Here is a 20,223-nt window from a genome sequence, read left to right as displayed (position 1 = left end):
CTATTGACATTCCTTTCTAGAAAGCATGGCAAATACGACACGCTCAAACTTGGAAACATATGATTAAACTGTGGAGCTCTTAATTTATGATATTTACTAAAAGGCTTAATGAAATGATGAGAAACATTTTGCATCTTTTGTACTTCTAGTTGAGCGACTTTTTGTGCCTTTGGAGACGCCATTTGCGTAGTGAATGACGTTTCATATGTTGCTTTATATATGTATTTGCTCATTTCGTTTAATATCTATTTTCTAGCTGCACTGCTGCGTTAGTTACAATAAAATTTTATACATGTACTAATATAAAAATTTTATGCCTACATATCCAGTAAATAATAACTTTATGATCTACTTCAAAAAACGAAGCAGCACAAAAAGAAATTTCCCTTTACAGGAATTGCATACATAATTTTCTTTTCAAGTGCTTGGTAATTTCTTTTGTAGAATAAGTTGTGGTGCACCACTTTAACTACATAGACAGTAAGATGTGAATAGACATTTCCCTTATGTGCATTGTTGTCTTTAGTGTAATATTTTTTCTGCTTGAGCTTTGCCATGTTTGCTGCTGTTGTTTGCCAGGTATAGTTCTACAGAATTTTACATTCTATTAGGCCAGTTTTACTACTGATTTATTTTTCTTGTTTGCTGCACATTGCCTTATATTAGTTGTAATATTGCATTTGCTCTGCTACTTTAGATGTACTGCTGCTTGCTTTGCCAATTTGCATTTTTTATCATTGCTGTTAGTGTTAATTTGTTGTGTGTTTGCTACATTGCCTCGTCCCTTAGTATATACATCTGAGCTCAGTAGATTTAAGTTAGCTTAAAAGGGGGAAAACTATATAAGAAACTAACTATGGAGAATAGGAATACAGGAAGCATGCTTCAATAGGACTTTTTTTTGCCAGAGCAAATATTAAAATAAGAGGAAACATCCTTGAAATGAAGTTTTGGGTTGGACTGCAGTACCAAATGTCACACTACTAACAAACCCTGTCCTGTCCTTTTGTGTTATTCCACTATTCCACTATGTGTCTGTGTACCTTGTGTATTTGTGTTCTTTCTGTCTGATAAGACTTATGTTGTAGAATTTTTCTAATACTCAGCTACATTCACTATGATGAGGAATACTGTTATCCTCAAATATAATTTGCATTTATAATATGTTATTTTCTTTGTAAAGATGTTTAGACATTATTTATTCTGTTTTGTTTTAATGCTTATGTGTGAAATTAATGTTTCGAAAACTGTTCTCATTATTTTATATATTTACTTATGTCATAATTCCTGTAACACTGATGTATATGTCTATTTCTATTCTTTTGTAAAGCCTGTATTACTGCAAATATTATCTGTATTATTATGTTTTAATGATGTTTTCTGTATCTTTGTAATTGTATTCTCATGTTATAAAATTGTAATGGACACCAGTTCATCAAATTAAGTAACTTGTAAGCATTCATTTCACTGCACACAGTTCCGTTGGTCATAGTAAATGCACAATATGTGACAAGTTGGGACTGTTAGTGTTTGCACGTGTGTTGATAATTCAGCAAGGGACTGGTTAACAGCATTGCTGGTTCTAAGGATAATTCCAAAAACTTTGTGAGTGCACAAGTGGTGGTTTATGGACTTGCTATATAGTACAAGACTCATCGATTGTGATTGTGAACCTGCACAGTCGCAACAGATGGCTGTTGGCCGTCTCTACCAGCACTACAGTGGGTCTGCATTTTTGATAGCCCTGCAATACCATTATTTCTACAAGGACTGAACTGGGTCTGCACCTCTGATGGCTCTCCAATACTATAATTTCTACAAGGACTGCAGTGGGTCTGCACCTCTGGTGGCCAACCAATACCATATTCTCTACCACGACTACAGTGGTTCTGCTCTGTGATGACCTACTTACCAATATTCTTCAAAACTTCGACTGACACTGCTGTGGGTTTGTCTGTTGTGGCCCATTTCCTGTCTGCATGTCAAGAATCAGCACTGTCTTTCCGTTCGATAGACAACACTACTTCTTCAAGACTGTATGGAAATCCACTACTTCTATGTGAATTTTCTTTTACTGATCAGACTTTGAAAAAAAAAAAACACTGCAATTTTACTGTGATGAACGATCACGACTGTCTTTATGGATTGTGAGAATGTTTTAGTTTTTGACCAACATTGTGTCAATAAATGTGTGCATTTGATTTCTTTGTTACTGTAATTGTGAAAAAATTTTAACAAATATGTATTGACCAGTGCCCAAAACTATTTGTAGAATTTTTTGTGGGGAGCATGGGGGCTATGTAAGTAGGCTGTTTAGGTTTTTATATTGGTAACGCCACCTCCACATAGCGCTCTGTATGAAAATCACTGGCTGTGCTATGTCCAGTCTGAGGCTGATTTGCATTGTTCTTTGCTATTGTAGTGTTGGGCAGCTGGATGTGAACAGCGCGTATCGTTGCGCAGTTGGAGGTGAGCCGCCAGCAGTGGTGGATGTGGGGAGAGAAATGGCGGAGTTTTGAAATTTGTAAGACTGGATGTCACGAACTGCTATACATATTATGACTTTTGAACTCTATTAAGGTAAATACATTGTTTGTTCTCTATCAAAATCTTTCATTTGCTAACTATGTCTATCAATAGTTAGTGCCTTCAGTAATTTGAATCTTGTAGTTAGCTCGCAGTAGTGGCTCTCGCTGTATTGCAGTATTTCTAGAAACGACGATTTTTGTGAGGTAAGTGATTTGTGAAAGGTATAGGTTAATGTTAGTCAGGGCTATTCTCTTGTAGGGATTACTGAAAGTCAGATTGCGTTGCGCTAAAAATATTGTGTGTCGGTTTAGTGTTGATCAGAATAGGTAAAGAGCGAAATGTCTGAGTACGTTCAGTTCTACTCAGCTGTTTGAAAATCAAATAATGTAAGAGATTTATCTGCACAGTAATTCAACACTTTTTCTAAGGGGACGTTTCACTACGTGAACTCAGTCACAATCTCTTCTAAACAAGAGGCTACTGACCGTATAAGCAAATTTTCTAGCGTCCATTTCGTCATATACGCTATTTTTCATGTGTTACACTATCTGAATAATTTTACTAGTAGAAAATGTGATGTGTACCTAATCCCACTCGAAGCAACTATTACAAAGATTTTATCACGTCTGATTAGTTTCCAAATATTACAGTTCTTGATGCAGTGTTTTTCATCTTCTCAATTTCAATTAAATGGGTGATTCTTCCTCTCACAAAACAAGGAGTTTCCTTTCCCTTACTAAAAATGGAGTGTCTGACGTGTGTTGTCAGAAAGCAGTGTAAGGCAACGCTTCATTGTTGTGAATTCAGAGTTTCGTCTCGTGGTCATTTCTCCTACATAGCACGACCGAAGAGACATAGAAGGTGGTACACCTGCCTAATGTCGTGTAGGGCCCCCACAAACACGCCCAAGTGCCGCAACACGACATGCATGGACTCGACTAATGTCTGAAGTAGTGCTGGAGGGAACTGACATCATGAATCCTGCTGGGCTGTCCATAAATCCGTTAGAGTACGAGGGGTGGAGATGTCTTCTGAACAGCTCGTTGCAAGGTATCCCAGATATGCTCAATAATGTTCGTGTTTGGGGAAAATACTGTCAAATGTGAATTCCTAAGGGACAAAACTATTGAAGTCATCGGTCCCTAGACTTTCACATTACTTAAACTAATTTAAACTTACTTACGCTAACGACAAAACACACACCCATGCCCAAGGTAGGACTCGACCCTCCGGCGGGAGGAACTGCGTAATCCGTGATATGGCGTCTCAAACTGCGCGGCCACTCCGCACGGCTCATGTCTGGGGAGTGTGGTGGCCAGCGGAAGTGTTTAAACAAAGAAGAGTGTTGCTGGAACCACTGTGTAGCAATTACGGACGTGCTCTGCTGGGACTGCCCTAGTCTGTCGAAATGCACAATGGACATTAATGGATGCAGGTGATCAGACATGATGCTTAGGTACGTGCCAGCTGTCAGAGTCGAATCTAGATGTATTAAAGGTCCCATATCACTCCAACTGCACACACCTCCACCAGCTTCCATAGTCCCCTGCCGACCTGGAGGGTTCGTGGGCACATGAGGTTGTCTCCATATCCGTACACGTCCATCCGCTCGATACAATTTGAAACGAGACTCGTCCGACCAAGCAACATGTTCCCAGCCATTAATAACCCAATGTCGGTGTTGTGGGCCCAGGCGAGGCTTTAAGCTTTGTATCGTGCAATTGTCATGGGTGCACGAGTTGGCCTTCGGCTCCGGAAGCCTATATTGATGATGTTTCGTTGAATGGTTCGCAACCTGAAACGTGTTGACGGCCCAGCACTGAAATCTGCAGCAATTTGTGGAATGGTTGAACTTCTTTCACATTGAACGATACTCTTTGGTCGCCATTGGTTTAGTTCTTGCAGAATCTTTCTCCGGCCACAGCGACGTCGGAGATTTGATGTTTTACCGAATTCCTGATATTCACGTTACGGTCGTGAAATGGTCGTACAGGAAAATCCAGACGTCATCGCTATCTCGGAGATGCTGTCTCAACGCTCATGCGCCGACTATAACACCACGTTCAAACTCACTTAAAATTTGATAACTTGCCATTTTAGCAGCATTAAGCGATCTAACAACTGCACCACACACTTGTTTTATAGAGGCGTTGCCACCCGCAAGGCCGAATCCTGCCCGTTTACATATCTCTGTATTTGAACACACATGCCCATACTTGTTTCCTTGGCGCTTCAGTGTATAACGTGTTCACCATAGGAAATAAAAATTTATCTTAAAGTTAAACACTTGAGATTAAGGTCCATTCACTCGATTTTTATTTGAACATTTGAATGAACAAACTAGACGAGTTTCAGTTTTTATTCAGCTACATGTGTCCTACAATATTTATAAGTTTGTTTATATATTGTCTGAAGGGCTCGTCAGTTATCATCCCAACGGAGGTCGCACAAGGTGTAATTAATCCTTTACAGAAAAGACAGTTCATGTCTACCTTTTAAAAGAATTACTCCAGGCTCATAATTAAATCGAACTACGCCATGATGAAATGAATGTCCTCGACCTACATCACTTTCAGTTGGTCGTGCCCTATGCACTCCATGTTGCCTACTGCAATGAAACCAAGATACCTACCAACACGATTCACCTCCGCGAAGACTGGGGCTAAGGTTGGCACGTTGCTTGCTAAATTTCCATTTTTCTCTCATCAACGAGCTCTCATTTCTGCCACTATAACAGAAACAGATTGTTCCAGTTTGCCGGATTTTTCTGCTTCTTTCCCCTACAAACACCATGTGGGAGGAGAAAACCAGCTTTTTTGATTGATCCCTTTGCTCCCGGCATCCTTGCCGTGCCCGTCAATATTTGCGAATGGTGCTCGTGTTCCTGGAATCGAACCCCTGTGCCCCGCTTGCCGTTGGACGGCCTTTGTGCTGCTCGCTGCCAAAGGATAGGGTCTCCTACCTGGCAGCAGAAGTCCATATTGAGCGTACTATTGTTTGGTCGTTGCAAATATGAAATAGTAAATCACGCTACCCAGGCCCTGAGCACATTCGTGTCAGAAGTCGTGCCCTATACATTCCATGTTGCCTAATGTAGTTGCGGCCGATCAGATTCGAGGATTATGGTACGACGTAAAGTAACAAACTTTTAAAATTTGTACTTGAATCTTTATTTTTTAAGCTATCTGCAATTACTCACAATTGAGCCCCAGACGATCTCAACAAGTCACCTGCCCGGATGGCAGTGTGTCTTACAGCTCCCGCTTCCGGGACAGGGAGGCCTGCCGACCCCAGTTTGAGTCCGACCAGTGGATTAACGTTGAGGACCGCTGTGTCAGCCAGCTTGGGCATGGTTTTAAGGCGCTTCCTGGCGTCCCACTAGGTGAACACTGCGCTAGTAACCACTTACGCTCCTTGACTCTGGTCCAGAGGTGGGACACAACTTTCATGACGACCCTTATCCACGATCACACATTTGGCTTCTTTTGACATTCTGCAGTTAAGAGGTACAGTGAGACATCTTGGGGTTGCAAAAGGTTGTAGCAATCACTTTTGTCTCATTTTTAGGGTATTCATTAATGTGCAGGACGGGACTAGCTAGCACGGTCCATGCTATCTAAGACCTATATAAAATTTGCTCTTTTGCGTAGGTGCCTATATTTAGGGAGATTCTGGTGTAAAAATTTGTTTTTATGTGAAGATTATTTTCTTGTTACGTGAGAAGGTATTTGGGTTTTGTGCTCAGGATAATTTTCTGAGGTGAAATTTGCGATAGCGGTAGCTTTTTGTGTAATACTTGGGTTGTCCAGAATGTAAGTTCCGGTCGGTCGTGAAATGGAAACCATTAGGAAAATCCGGTAAAACTTTGCACAGATGTGTTGGGCAGTATCTCTAGTATGCTCGTCGATCGTGGCGCGTCGCTCTTTTCAGTTTTGAGTGAACAGTGAGCAAGTAAAGAAGCATAGGGAATTGCGTCTCCCGCTAAGTAAGAGGGCCTGGTTAGAGATATCCCCTGTGTCATGTAGCCCACATAACTGTCGAGCAATTCCTTCTTCATGCCAGTTCTAAGCCGCACACTGCAGGGACAATGAAGACACCCGTGCAGCATTTCCGATGGGAAGTGTTAGATCACCCACGATACAGTCCGTAATTGGCTATCCCTAGGGTTCATCTCTGCCCACAAGAACCGCTGGCTGTGAAGACAAAATTTTTCCACATACAACGAGCTGTAGACAAGTGCAGATAAATGGCCAAAAGCACAGGCGGTTGCTTTCATGACGAGGATATTGGAAAGTTGATAAAACACTACGACAAGAAACTTACTTCCTGGAAAACACTCTTAAATTCTGATTTCATTTTTCTTTTACCTTTTTATTTCTCTTAAGTGGATAGGGGTTGGCAAGTCGAGGCAATAAAAAGACAAGGAGAATTCTTAGCCAGAAATATTCAAAGGAAGCGGCGGAGGAAGTCGCGTCAAAATTTTCAGCGGAGGAGGCATCAGCAGTAGTTGTATTGCCCGAAACTCGGGGACTACCCTGACAGCCGGGCGGTGTGAAACTAGCGAAGCTTCTGAAACAGAGTCGCCTGTTGCACAGAGCAGCTCGAATCTCGGAAACATGGGGGCTTCTCAATTCCGGATGAAAGAAATGCTACAAAAAGCGAAACAATCAGGGAGAAATTCATGAGGAAGATAGGAGAGCCAAACAAGATAGATAAATAAACAGAAGCATGTAGCAAATAAATCGAAGAGAGAGAGACAAGAGAGCACAGAAGAGAGATAGGAAAGCTGAAGCGGACATGAAAGAAGCACGGAAGGAAGACAGGATAGCTGAGGCAGATGCGAAAAAGGCCAAAGATGATTGGAAAGAATTTCTGGAAAAGATGAGGGGCCTACAACGGAAACTGGATTCCCAACTGAAATCATTGGACGAATAGTTGATAAGATAACAGAAATGATGGATAGTTTGGAAACGAACACAAGTTAGCTAGTCTAGGTTGAGTGAAATTTTAAGAAAAATGACTAAGCAAACATCTTATTTTCTCATGAGACGCAGTTTGTAGACGAAATTAACTCCTTGATATCTCATTATGCAACATATTGACAAGTGATCCGCATGTGTAGCTACTGGACCAGCTGAACTCACGGAAAGACTTAATTTCATTCAAAAGCACTGGTGGGTTCTTAAGGAGGCGCCATTAGGACACGCAGCAGAGAGTAATGAGCAAGAAAAGAAAATTTACAACCTAGTGTCACTGCAAGAAAAGGCCAGCGTGAGAAAATAGCGTACAGCATCGGGCTTTCCGTCCGTCTGCATTTCTTCTCACTGAGGAAATTCCTAACTTATAGCATAGGCAGAGACTCGCATATCAAAATATGGATTGGGTAGTTTAAAGACGGGCTGCCGAACTCCTGCAATTCGGAAGAAGAAAGGAACTGATGAGTACCCACGTAACTGGAAATGTAATCACGAAACTGTTACCAATCACACGGCACTGTACTAGCTTTGCAGAATTTGAGTTGGAATCAGGAAGCTACTGGTTCACTTCTAAATAAAAGAGGGGACGCCTAAGGATCAGAAAAGCTCCGACACCAGCAGTAACTTGTTTTCACACTTGCTCAGCGTACTTCGACGAAATTAAAAATGTAATCAGCAACTCGGTGTATTCAGTTTGTCAAAAGCACTATGCCAAAGGACGACAAGAGACCCTTACGCTCTGTCGAAAAAGGTGAGTTTTATGGAGGCATCCCCAATATGACAGAACACGTGGAAGCTTTTAGAGTTGACACTGATACCTATAAAAGTTTAAGTTATAAATTCAGAGTTAGGGAGCATAATAAGCTTTTCACAAAGCCCTAGAGTATTCCACTAATCTACAAAGGGCAGGTGAAACAACAAATCAAAGAAAAATGGAAGTGGCCGGACGGTGTGACCGTGCGGTTCTAGGCGCTACAGTCTGGAACCGCGCGACTGCTGCGGTCGCAGGCTCGAATCCTGCCTCGGGCATGGATGTGTGTGATGTCCTTAGGTTAGATAGGTTTAAGTAGTTCTAAGTTCTAGGAGACTGATGACCACAGATATTAAGTCCCATAGTGCTCAGAGCCATTTGAACCAAAAATGGAAGTAATGGGTTATAAAATAGTTTAACATGCCAAAAACTATGCATTTCAGCTTTTCTGGAGTAAGTTCGAAATACCCAACGAAATAGTAAAAGCGAATGGAAACAGGCCTATAGTTTCAGGTAAGGATCTTAAAAAAGAATCTACCTTTCTGGGGATCACCGCGATGACTTGTGACGCACAGCCGTACAGTAGCTAGGGAGAAATAACTTTATACATCCTCCCGACGACGAAATTTCTGGCCAACAGTTGGTTAGTCTTTTGCTACAAAACCCTCTATAAGCACCTGTGGGATAAGAATGTACTATAACATGGAACTTGCACTGAACAAAGGGACCAAACAAAAGTTCAATAATTTGTTTTGCATTTAATATTTTTTCATATAATTTAGTGTTTCCTTTTGTAACAACGGTCCAATTGTTGTACCTTTTTGAATAATGTAATGTTTTTTTCAAAACCGTGCTGTAAAAAGGTAATTTTTGACAATTTTCAATGAAAAAGTTAAGTAAAAGTAGATGTAGAACAAGAAATCGGTAAACGAAATTGTGAATCAGAGCAACTGTTTTACGTTTTATATAGGAGTCGTATATTTTGCGGAGGTCTTTCACTAAGATTAAAAGAAATCTGTAGTGACAGCTCGTGATAATTAAGGAACTGACTCAACATATGTTTATGTGCCGTCAGTAGTGCATAACAGCGGAAAATTCGAACTCAAAAAATGGCCCTTGTAGGGAAAGCCCGTCTGTTCCACCAAACTATTTTGAGCAGCTTAAGGGAAGTACTCCCCAGACTCGGAAAAATGAAAGTAATGTACTTTAAAGCAATATGTTACAACAGTCTTTATTTTTTCCCTTGCTACACTAATCCATTGCCTTAGGTGTAAATAACATTCAGCAATGGATCAACTTACCAGGGCGTGTTTAAAAGTTGGCAAAATAATGTATTATCAATACACAGAATGGAAGGAAGCGCATATTAACAGGGATGCCATAGAATCGAATAACGATTTTCTTGTATTTAATCCATGTAAAGGCAACGACTGAATGCAACAATAAAATAAATCATAAGAGGAATTATAGTTTGGAATGACTTTCTTAGAATCAAGTTTTCAGTAACAGAAAGCTGGAAGTATGTAATAAGTTGGTATTGTCAGTTTTTAATTATGGCTGCAAGAAATTGTCTTTTAATGAGGAAGCATTTCAGAAACTGTGTTCAGCCGTAAGTAGAAAGATGAGTCTTAGAAATTACTAGATAGGGCAGAAAAAGAAACAATCATAAAACACATTTGAGGTGGAGACTGTAGCAAAAATTATGTGGCGCTCAGGGGGGGTATGCTTCCGAGCGAAAGGACGGAGGATGAATCTAAACGACGTAATAGAACCTGACTAGGAAACATGATGCAACAGTAGCATATGGCTGAAAGCCAAAGTGGGTGCACAGGCGTGCGGGGGAGGGGGGTGGGAGGGGGAAGGGGGAGGGGGTGCAGGGGGAGGGATGAACGTTGGACGGCTAATGCTGCTGATGGTGATAACAGCAATACGATAATGATGATGTGATTATGTGAGATGTTAATGATATGATGATACTAAAATCTCATCCTTTTTGCCACTTGAACAAGTTTAGTGGGAAGGATTTTGCTTTTTGTGGTGTATTTCCTATTTCGAACATTTGTAACAATTGGTACTTAAAAGGTACAGAGACAAAATCGAGATATGTTACCATTGAGTCGGTGAGGAAGGCGTATGCCCTAGTTGAAGAAATGGCTGATTCAGTTGGTAATTTGTTTACTGTTAGCAATACACTCCATCAACCTTTGCTGATTTGCGTTCTCCTTTGTTTCCTAAATCATATCAGTTGAATACAGAGACAGTTCCTTACCAAAAGATCGCCTCCAATACCCTGTGCCATCGAATTAAATTTCATAATGATGTTCCCAGTCAAAAACAGAAATAAAAAGCATTGTAATTAGTTATACATTAATTTGTATCATTATTCAATTTGTAATAGTTCTTATTTTGGAAGTTGATGAAAACATTGCAAAGTTTTATCAGTAACTTAAAACATGGTTAATCATCTGTTCCGACAACTGAACGATGCATCATATAATGAAAATAGAATGGCATGTATCGTGCACAAGGATGAGGGTTTTGTATATGGCAGAAAGTTATTGAATTCGATTTCTGTGCTGGTATGATACTTCCCTCAACCGATGTGGAATCTCTGGAATGCTATCTGTATTTAATTAGTGAACGCGTTCGGGAATGTCGGATTTCATATTTCTGTACCAATAGCAGATACATTCTGTAAATTACAAATGTTGCAGCAACAGTGAGTGACAGCTTCATCACAGGAAACGTTACACAAATAACAAAGAGTCAATTTAGAAAATGATATTTGTTGAAATCGGCAGAAAATAATTAAAAGAGTGAAGATGTGGAGGATTTCATTGATTGTCCATGGATAGAAGAGAACAAAGCAAATCAAACGAAATAAAAAAAGAGACCGTAAAATAGTGAAGTGGGCTTAATACTACATAGACACAAAAAACGACTGCTCGCAATGATAGGGACCTATTTATTGTTCCATATTAGGGCGAGACTTATTACTACAGTGAATAGTCACTAAGCTCAGACAATATTTATGTAGGTTGTTTTGTGAGAAGAGACCAAAAGGCGAGGGCATCCGTCTCATCGGATTAGGGAAGGATGAGGAAGGAAGTCGGCCGTGCCCTTTCAAAGGAACCATCCAAGCATTTGCCTGGAGCGATTGAGGGAAATCACGGAAAACCTAAATCAGGATGGCCGGACACGGGATTGAACTGTTGTTCTCCCGAATGCGAGTCCAGTGTGACAGTATTTGACCGATAACAGTGGAAAGCAGTCAAGTGAGAATGTGAACTATGCCAGACGGGAAATTATGAAAAAGGATATGCAGGTATGTGTTACGCAGGGGAAAGAGCGAATGTAGTCGTGAGTAGTTCAAACTGGACCCTGCTAACTGCTGTTAATACAATTTAATGTAGGTTAATTCTTACAAAGAAGAAGACATCGGGGAGCTCGTCCGGTCCCAGGTGAGTGCGGCGCTGCACAGCAAAGACACGCTAGACGTAATCGTGCAATCCATCACGGATTCTGTGACGGCCGCGGTCATGGACAAACTACAAGAGTCTGTCGGGCGCAACAGCACCGAAATCCAGTCTCTTAGAAAGTCCTTGGCCGCACAAGAGAAAAAAGCCGCCGAGCTAGAAGCTAAACTGTCTGCTGCCACCGATGAAATTGAGCAGTATCAGCGAAGGAACAGCTTGCGCTTGTTCGGGGTAGCTGAAAACGATCGCGAAAACACCGACGACCTGGCCATTAGCCTCGTGCGTGAGAAACTTGGCGTGCAGATCGACGTGGCCGATATTGACAGAAGCCATCGTGTTAGGCGCAGGATACCAGGCGCCACGAAACCCAGGTCTATAATAATTAAATTTGTGTCTTACCGGAAAAGAGCTGAAGTGTTTGCTCAGAAAAGAAAACTCGCCAAGAGTGGGGTTACCCTGAGGGAAGATCTGACGCGCGAAAGACAAGTTTTGAACGCTGCGATCACACAGTTCGGCCTTCAAAATGTATGGACCCAGGACGGCAGGATCGTAGTCAAGACGGAAGGAGGGAGGAAAACGGTGACGTACATGTTCGAACTGAAAGACTGAGCGAAATCTCGCGAGACACAAAGTCTCATATTGTAATCTGTCTAATATAAGTTAATTTTTATTCTTTCTTTTCATTTTTTAGCTTAAATACTGCTCCGTTATTTCTATAAGTACCATAAGTACTCTATTTAAAATCAGTCAATTGTTTCACAAAAATATTGTTTCTTTATTTGTCTATCATAAGTGCTCATGTATATTCATATTGTCAGTCAAATGGGAATTAACATTCTCCATTAACAGGAATCTCCTTACAACCGCCTTTCTATATCTGTTATTTTCATCTTCGCCACTACTACTACTACTACTACTACTATTATCTTTTTCGTAACCACTACTGCCACTTTCCACCTTTCTTTTCGCTCCCTTCTCCGATACTTCCAGCGTGTTTTTCACCTTTAGTTCACAGACGCTTGAGTCAGTCACGACCTTGGACACCTGTAAACATGTCTTCCCCCGCGAAATCCAGCTTTTGTCCCTCTTCCGGCCAGCAGGTAAACGGAGCGCGCTCGGTACTACAGGCGGCCACAATGGGACGGACCGGTTCAGGCGGCGGGCTCTTTGTGGCCCACGCGAACGCGCAGTCGCTAACGGCTCACTTCGACGAGTTCTGTGACCTGTGCTGCCAGTCGCTGTTCCACATTATCCTCGTCTCTGAAACTTGGTTGAAACCAAACATTTCTTCCGACGCTATCCGAATCGCTGGTTACTCTCTCCTAAGGGCAGATCGTGAAACACGACGCGGGGGTGGTGTGGGTGCCTATGTTCGCTCTGATCTGACACCTACTGTACTATGCACATCGGATGCAAAGGGCGAAGGAGAAGCAGAGTTCTTGTTTTTCGAAATAAATACATCAAATCAGAAACTGCTAATTGGAGTAATCTATAAACCTCCAAACGTCGGTGCCATGTCCTCCTTTCAGTCTGCCCTGTCCTCACTCGTGACACAGTATGAACACATAATCATTATGGGCGACACAAACATCGACTTACAGTTAAAATCTCCCTCTGCCGAAAAACTAAGGCACCTGTTCCACTCCAATGATATGAGTTTAACACCGCTGGACCCAACTCATCACACGCCACACAGCCACACACTCATAGATATAATAGCAACAAAGCGACCAGATAAAATAATCCGCGCCAATCAGACATCCGCTCCGGGACTCTCTGCTCATGACGTGATATTCTTAAATTACTCAGTGCATACTACCAAAGAAAAATCTCACCTGGTAACCTACAGAAACTTAAAAAATGTTAAACATGACGCTCTTCAAAAGGATTGCTCAGACATCCCTTGGCATGATATAAGCAATGAACCGACTTTAGACGGAAAAATTCGGCAATTATGTAGCAAAATTATTGCACTGTATGATAAACATGCTCCTCAACGCACTGTCAAGGTAAAGAGAGGTCCTGCTCCGTGGCTCACCACTGCATGGCTCACCACTGCATTACGCCAGTTAATGAATAAACGTGATGCTGCACACAGGGCCTTCAAGCGTAACCCAACTCCCGAGGCGTACGAAGCTTATAGGAAACTCCGAAACAGAACGAAGCAAAGCGTGAGGAATGCCAAAATCAGACATGCCCGCTCTGTCGTATGCGGCATATCAAAACCTGCTGCACTGTGGAAAAAGCTGCGCAGTTTCGGTATAGGGAAGCGAAGATATGACGCTGTTTATCAAGCGTCTGCAGAAGAATTAAACGATTTCTTCTCAACAGCTGTAATCTGCCACGCAGCGACAAATTACCAGCCCCAATATATCAATCTCTCAAGAGACAAGTTTTTCCTAAAACATGTCACTACCGGCACAGTACACAAGGCAATTATGAGAAGCTCTTCCGAGGCAGTATGAAATGATGTAGTGAGCATTGGCATGATTAAAAACGTCGTAGACACTATTATTCCAGTTATCACAGACATCTTCAACCTGTCTCTTGTCAGTAGTATATATCCTACTGAGTGGAAGCAAAGTTTAATCCAGCCTATACCCAAGACTGACAACCCTAAGTCGCCAGGTGACTACAGGCCGATCAGCATACTACCTGCAATATCTAAAGCCCTAGAATACATCGTCCATGAACAGCTGACGGATAACCTCAAAACTCATAACATCGATGACGAATATCAGTCAGGCTTTCGAAAGCACCATAGTACAGCAACTGCATTAATCAAAGTAACTGATGACATTAAACATGCTATGGACAGACGTGCAGCTACTATCCTAACACTGCTTGACTTTAGCAAGGCTTTTGACACAGTTGACTTCGATATATTACTAATTAAAATGAAACAGCTGAATTTCTCAATCAGCGCAATACACTGCTCCGACAGCTACCTCAAAAACAGAAGTCAACAAGTCGTTTGTGGGTCGGAAAAGTCATCATGGAAAAGCGTGCACTCTGGAGTTCCCCAAGGCTCCGTCCTTGGTCCACTACTCTTCTCACTGTACATTAATGATATTTCTTCAGTGATTCACTCCTGCAGCTACCATCTATATGCTGACGACATCCAACTGTACATAAGTGCAAGCCCCAAAAACATTGCTGGCGCAGTAGCGAGTATGAACGCAGATCTTTGCTCTGTTTCTCGATGGGCACAGAACCTAGGTCTGAAACTAAACCCCAAGAAATCCCAGGTCACACTTATATCTCATCCAAAGTTAATCAGCCGGTACTTTCGCGAAACGGTCCCTAAAATACTCCTCAATGGTGCCCAACTACCATACCAAAAAACAGTAAAAGACCTTGGAATAATCTTGGATGAACACCTAAACTGGGAAGAACTAACAGTCACAGCTTGCCGGAAATCGCTCTCCTCCCTACATGCAATTCAAAAATTTAGAAAAATATTTCCAACCCATGTTAAACAAAAATTAGTCCAAACACTAGTCTTGCCTAAGCTTTACTACTGCGATGTAGTTCAACACGGCACAAATAGTGAAAATTCTAGATGCCTCGAGCTAGTGATGAATGCTTGCGTTAGATACGTGTGCAATATTCGGTTGTATGATCATATCAGTCCTTCATACTCCCAGCTAGGTTTGATACGCCCACATAAGGCACGCGATCTCCACACGATGTGCTTACTTCATCGATTTCTTAGCCACTGGTGCCCCCAATACTTATCTTCTCACATTAAACACCTATCATCATTCCACAATCGCAATACCAGATCGGATACGTCTATCATCTTGGCTGTACCTTTACATAACACAAAATCTTTCTCCGTGTCATTCTCCATCTCAGCCATACGACTATGGAACGCACTCCCCTGTGATCTGCGTCTTATCCAGAACTACTCAACATTGAAGAGGGAACTCAAAACTTACATATTAGGGACGGTATAGCCACCATTGTTGTGCCCCTCCCATCTCTTTCTTTCTCCTCTCCATCACAGCTTCCAATTTTACCATTCTTTTTCTCGTCCTCTAACCTATCTACCTCTTATATATCTCTTTCACCCCATTCTATCGTCTTATGTCTCTGCTCGATGAGAATAACTCACAAGCTGCAACAATATAACGAGAAAATTCCCAACTAACAATGGGACTGTCATTCACAAAAGAAAAGTATATTTACTTTCATATACATAGTCACTATCATTATTATTATTATTATTATTATTATTATTATTATTATCATTATTATTCTTGATTGTTATAATTATTTTTATTGTTATAATTATCATTGTACTCCTGTTATAATCTCAATTTGTTTGTTTAACATCAATACTGCATAATACGTTAAATGTCCTTAATGTTATTTAGAAACTGTAACTCGTTCAATCTGAGTATGCCTGGTTAGGTGTAAGAGAGGGCCTGAAGGCCCTAATCTTGCCAGGTAAAATAAATGCATAAATAAATAAATAAAGACAGCAACCAGCCAATATTAATACTGCCATTTATTAAGGTAAATAGGACCGTTACCGGTTTCGAACTGGCAAGTTCATCATCAGACGGCTGTTCACATGATTTTCAAGATATACTTGACATTATCGTCCATTTTCGATTTTTATTCTTCCACTCTGGCAAAGGATTTGTGGTGTGTTGTTGCCGTCGAAAATTCCGCGCGATTTTGTTGCGAAGTTACAGGATTGTATTTTTCGAATATTCCAAAGTATATCCAGCAATCATATAATTTGTACATCACCATAGTGTGCACAGCGCCACACACACACACACACACACACACACACACACACACATACACACACACACACACACACACACACACACACACACACAACACACACAAACACACACACACACACACACACACCCAAAGGATTTGCTACATGTGAAGTTATCACAGAGATTGCAGATCTGCAGATTTCCACCCCCTAATGATCTTACGTATCTGTGGTGTCAGTTCCCTCCAGCACGACCTCCGACATTAGTCGAGTTCATGCCACGTCGTGTTGTGGCACTTCTGCGTGTTCGCGGGGCCCTAGACGATATTACGCAGGTGCAACAGTTTCTTTGGATCTTCAGTTTAATAATAATCGCTAACATATCATCATCGTATCGATATCATCTACTACCACATCATTTATTAGTAACTCTGCCACAACTTCACCATTATTTCATCTCACAAAACATTCTCTTTAATAAAACACAGTTTTCATCATAGTTTTTTCTATCCTTGGAAGTGTAATCCAGTCATTCATTATACTGCATTTCTGTAATATAATACAATAACTTTCTTTTCTTATTAAATCAACATCCAACACACTGATGTGCAAATGGGTTGCTCTTACATCACAGAAAACATCTCCAGACCTACCTATAGCTTTCTACGCACATAGTGAAATATTCAATTACTAAATGTCCCTTTAGTATGAAAAAATGCATCATGGTCATCATATGTTTATCTAAATGCAAGCGAAATTTTCTCCGATTTTAATCACATACATTATTTTGAAAACATTCAAATCCTCCCCCCTTTCACTCCTACATTTTCCAAATTTCACTGCAGTGTTTGTTGCTCAGGAGAATGTAATCCACAATAGAACCCCAAAATTAGGAGTACCTATTATTGTATAACAATTTTAGTCATGAAAGGTTCGTTTAGTACTCCTAAATATTTTTCATGTATCCTACATTCTCTACTGACTGTGAAATCCCTAACAGCTGTTTCTTCTTTTAACTAATCAGTTTATCTGAAACACGAACTAAAAGCACAAAAAGTGGACTAACATAAGAATACACAAGGAATATTTTATGATCTGCATTTTTCCTAACTTCATGCAAATTGTTACAGCAGACAAAATTACTTTTTCCTTCACAGTTACAAAAAATTACACCATTCAGAAAGGCTTGTGCATTTTAGCTAAGGTAGTGTCTTATAAATGCTATCAATAGTTATAAATAAACATTACGTTGGGTGAATAAAAAATTTGTAAACCTTTTTTTTTGGTCATCAGTCGTATGAATGGTTTGATGCGGCCCGCCACGCCTCTCCTCTTCATCTCATGGTAGCACTTGCAACGTACGTCCTCAATTATTTGCTAGATGTATTCCAACCTCTGTCTTCCTCTACAGTTTTCGCCCTCTATAGCTCCCTCTAGTACCATGGAAGTCATTCCCTCATGTCTTAACAGGAGTCCTATAATCCTGTTCCTTCTCCTTATCAGTGTTTTCCACATATTTCTTTCCTCTCTCAATCTGCGCAGAACCTCCTCATTCCTTACTTTATCAGCCCACCTAATTTTCTACATTCATATGTAGCACCACAACTCAAACACTTCGAGTCTCTTCTGTTCCGATTTTCCCACATTCCATGTTTCACTACCATACATATCCTACAGTCCAGGCATACATTCTCAGAAATTTCGTCCTCAAATTAAGGCCAATATTTGATATTAGTGTACAGATTGAACAGGAGGGACGAAAGGCTACATCCTTGTCTTACACCCATTTTAATACGAGCACTTCGTTCATGGTCATCCACTCTTATTATTCCCTCGTGGAGGTTGTACATACTGTATATGACCCCTCTGTCCCTATAGATTACCCCCACTTTTCTCAGAATTTCGAACGTCTTGCCCCATTTTATATTCCGAACGCTTTTTGCAGGTCGACAAATACTATGAACATGTCTTCCATTATTAACCGCAACCTCAGAGTTGCCCCTCTCGTGCCTTTACCTTTGCTAAAGCCAAATTGATCGTCGTCTAGCGTATCCTCAATTTTCCTTTTCCATTCTTCTGTATAGGATTCTTGTAAGCAACTTGGATGCATGAGTTGTTAAATTGATTGTGCGGTAATTCTCGTATTTGTCAGCTCTTGCCTTCTTCGGAATTGTGTGGATGATGCTTTTCCGAAAGTCAGATGGTATGTCGCCAGACTCTTACAGTCTACACACCAACGTGAATAGTCGTTTTATTGCCACTTTCCTCAATGATTTTAGAAATTCGGATGGAGTGTTATCTATCCCTTCTGCCTTATTTGATCTTAAGTCCTCCAAACCTCTTTTAAATTCTGATTCTAATACTGGAACCGATATCTCTTCCAAATGGAATTCTGTTTCTTCTTCCCCCCCACAGAGGCTTTCAATGTATTCTTTCCACCTATCCGTTGTCTCCACTGCATTTAACAGTAGTATTTCCGTTGCACTATTAATGTTACCGAAGGTTGTGTTTACTGTCCTGTGTTCTGTCCTTCCGACAATACTTTTTTTTTTCTTTGATGTATGCACATTTTTCCTGCAGCCATTTTGTCTTAGCTACCAGGGCCATTCGCTCCGCGACAGCAACATGCGGAGTTAAATTTTGAGAAATGGAGAGGCTAGGTCGGTTAGATACCTACGTTAGAAAGCTTCTCCGAAAAGAAAGAGCTACACTACATATTGAATCGTAGCCAAAACCTCGTGGACGATGAAAACCTGAAAGGATCCTTCTGTCAAAATTCACATCATTCGAAATTAAAGTACTATTAACCGATCTGACAGAAAATCATAAGACGTTTTACATTAAGTTAGTAAGCAGGCAACGTGTCTGTCCAGATACCCAGTGACGATAATGGCATAGAATAGAAGGGTGGCAGAGGATGAACATACTAAAATCCTGGATCTGCAGGCGATGTCCTGCTGATAACAGATGCACTCACCTCAGTGTTCTGCTGCTGTAGCACATTAAGGCCTAATTTCGCCGCACTGTTCTAACGGATACGTTCGTCGTACGTCCCACATTGGTTTCCGCGGGTATTTCAAGCAGAGTTGTTTGTCTGTTAGCACTGAAAACTCTACGGAAACGCCGCTGCTCTCGGTTGTTACGTGAAGCTCGTCGATCACCGTGTTGTCCATGGGGATAGAGAATGTCTGAAATTTGTTATTTTCATCACACTCTTGACACTGTATCTCGAAACATCGAATACCCTAGTGATTTAGGTAATGGAATGTCCCATTCGTCTAGCTCCAACTACCATTCCGCGTTCAAAATTTCTTAATTCCCTTCGTGTGCCCATACTCACATTGCAAACCTTTTCATGTGTATCAGCTGAGTAGAAATAGCAGCTCCCGCAGTGCACTGCCCTTTTATATTATGTGTACGTGATAGTACCGCCATCTATGCATGCGCATATCGATATCCCGTGACTTTTGGTCTCAGTGTAAGTTACCGATGTGCTTCTGGGTGTACAGCCAAGTTGTTGTTCCCAATTTATGCTCAATATTTCGACGAACAATTCAGTCGTCGTTTCCAGTTGCTGCGAGCTGTGCTGTTACGAGTACTTCTGAACTATTTTTGGCCCAGTGCCCCTATTTATAGCTGATTGTGATTTCGAATCCTGGTGCTCACTACGCCCTTTCATTCTCTTTTGCCTTTTAGAGCCCATGTTGGTATTGCCTAAGAAGCTCACATTCTTAGGATTTGCCATTTCAG

Source organism: Schistocerca gregaria, chromosome 4 (genome assembly GCF_023897955.1).
Source record: "Schistocerca gregaria isolate iqSchGreg1 chromosome 4, iqSchGreg1.2, whole genome shotgun sequence".
NCBI classification, from domain to species: domain Eukaryota; kingdom Metazoa; phylum Arthropoda; class Insecta; order Orthoptera; family Acrididae; genus Schistocerca; species Schistocerca gregaria.
The sequence above is the reverse complement of the archived record's forward strand: the minus strand, read 5'-3'. Positions refer to the sequence as shown.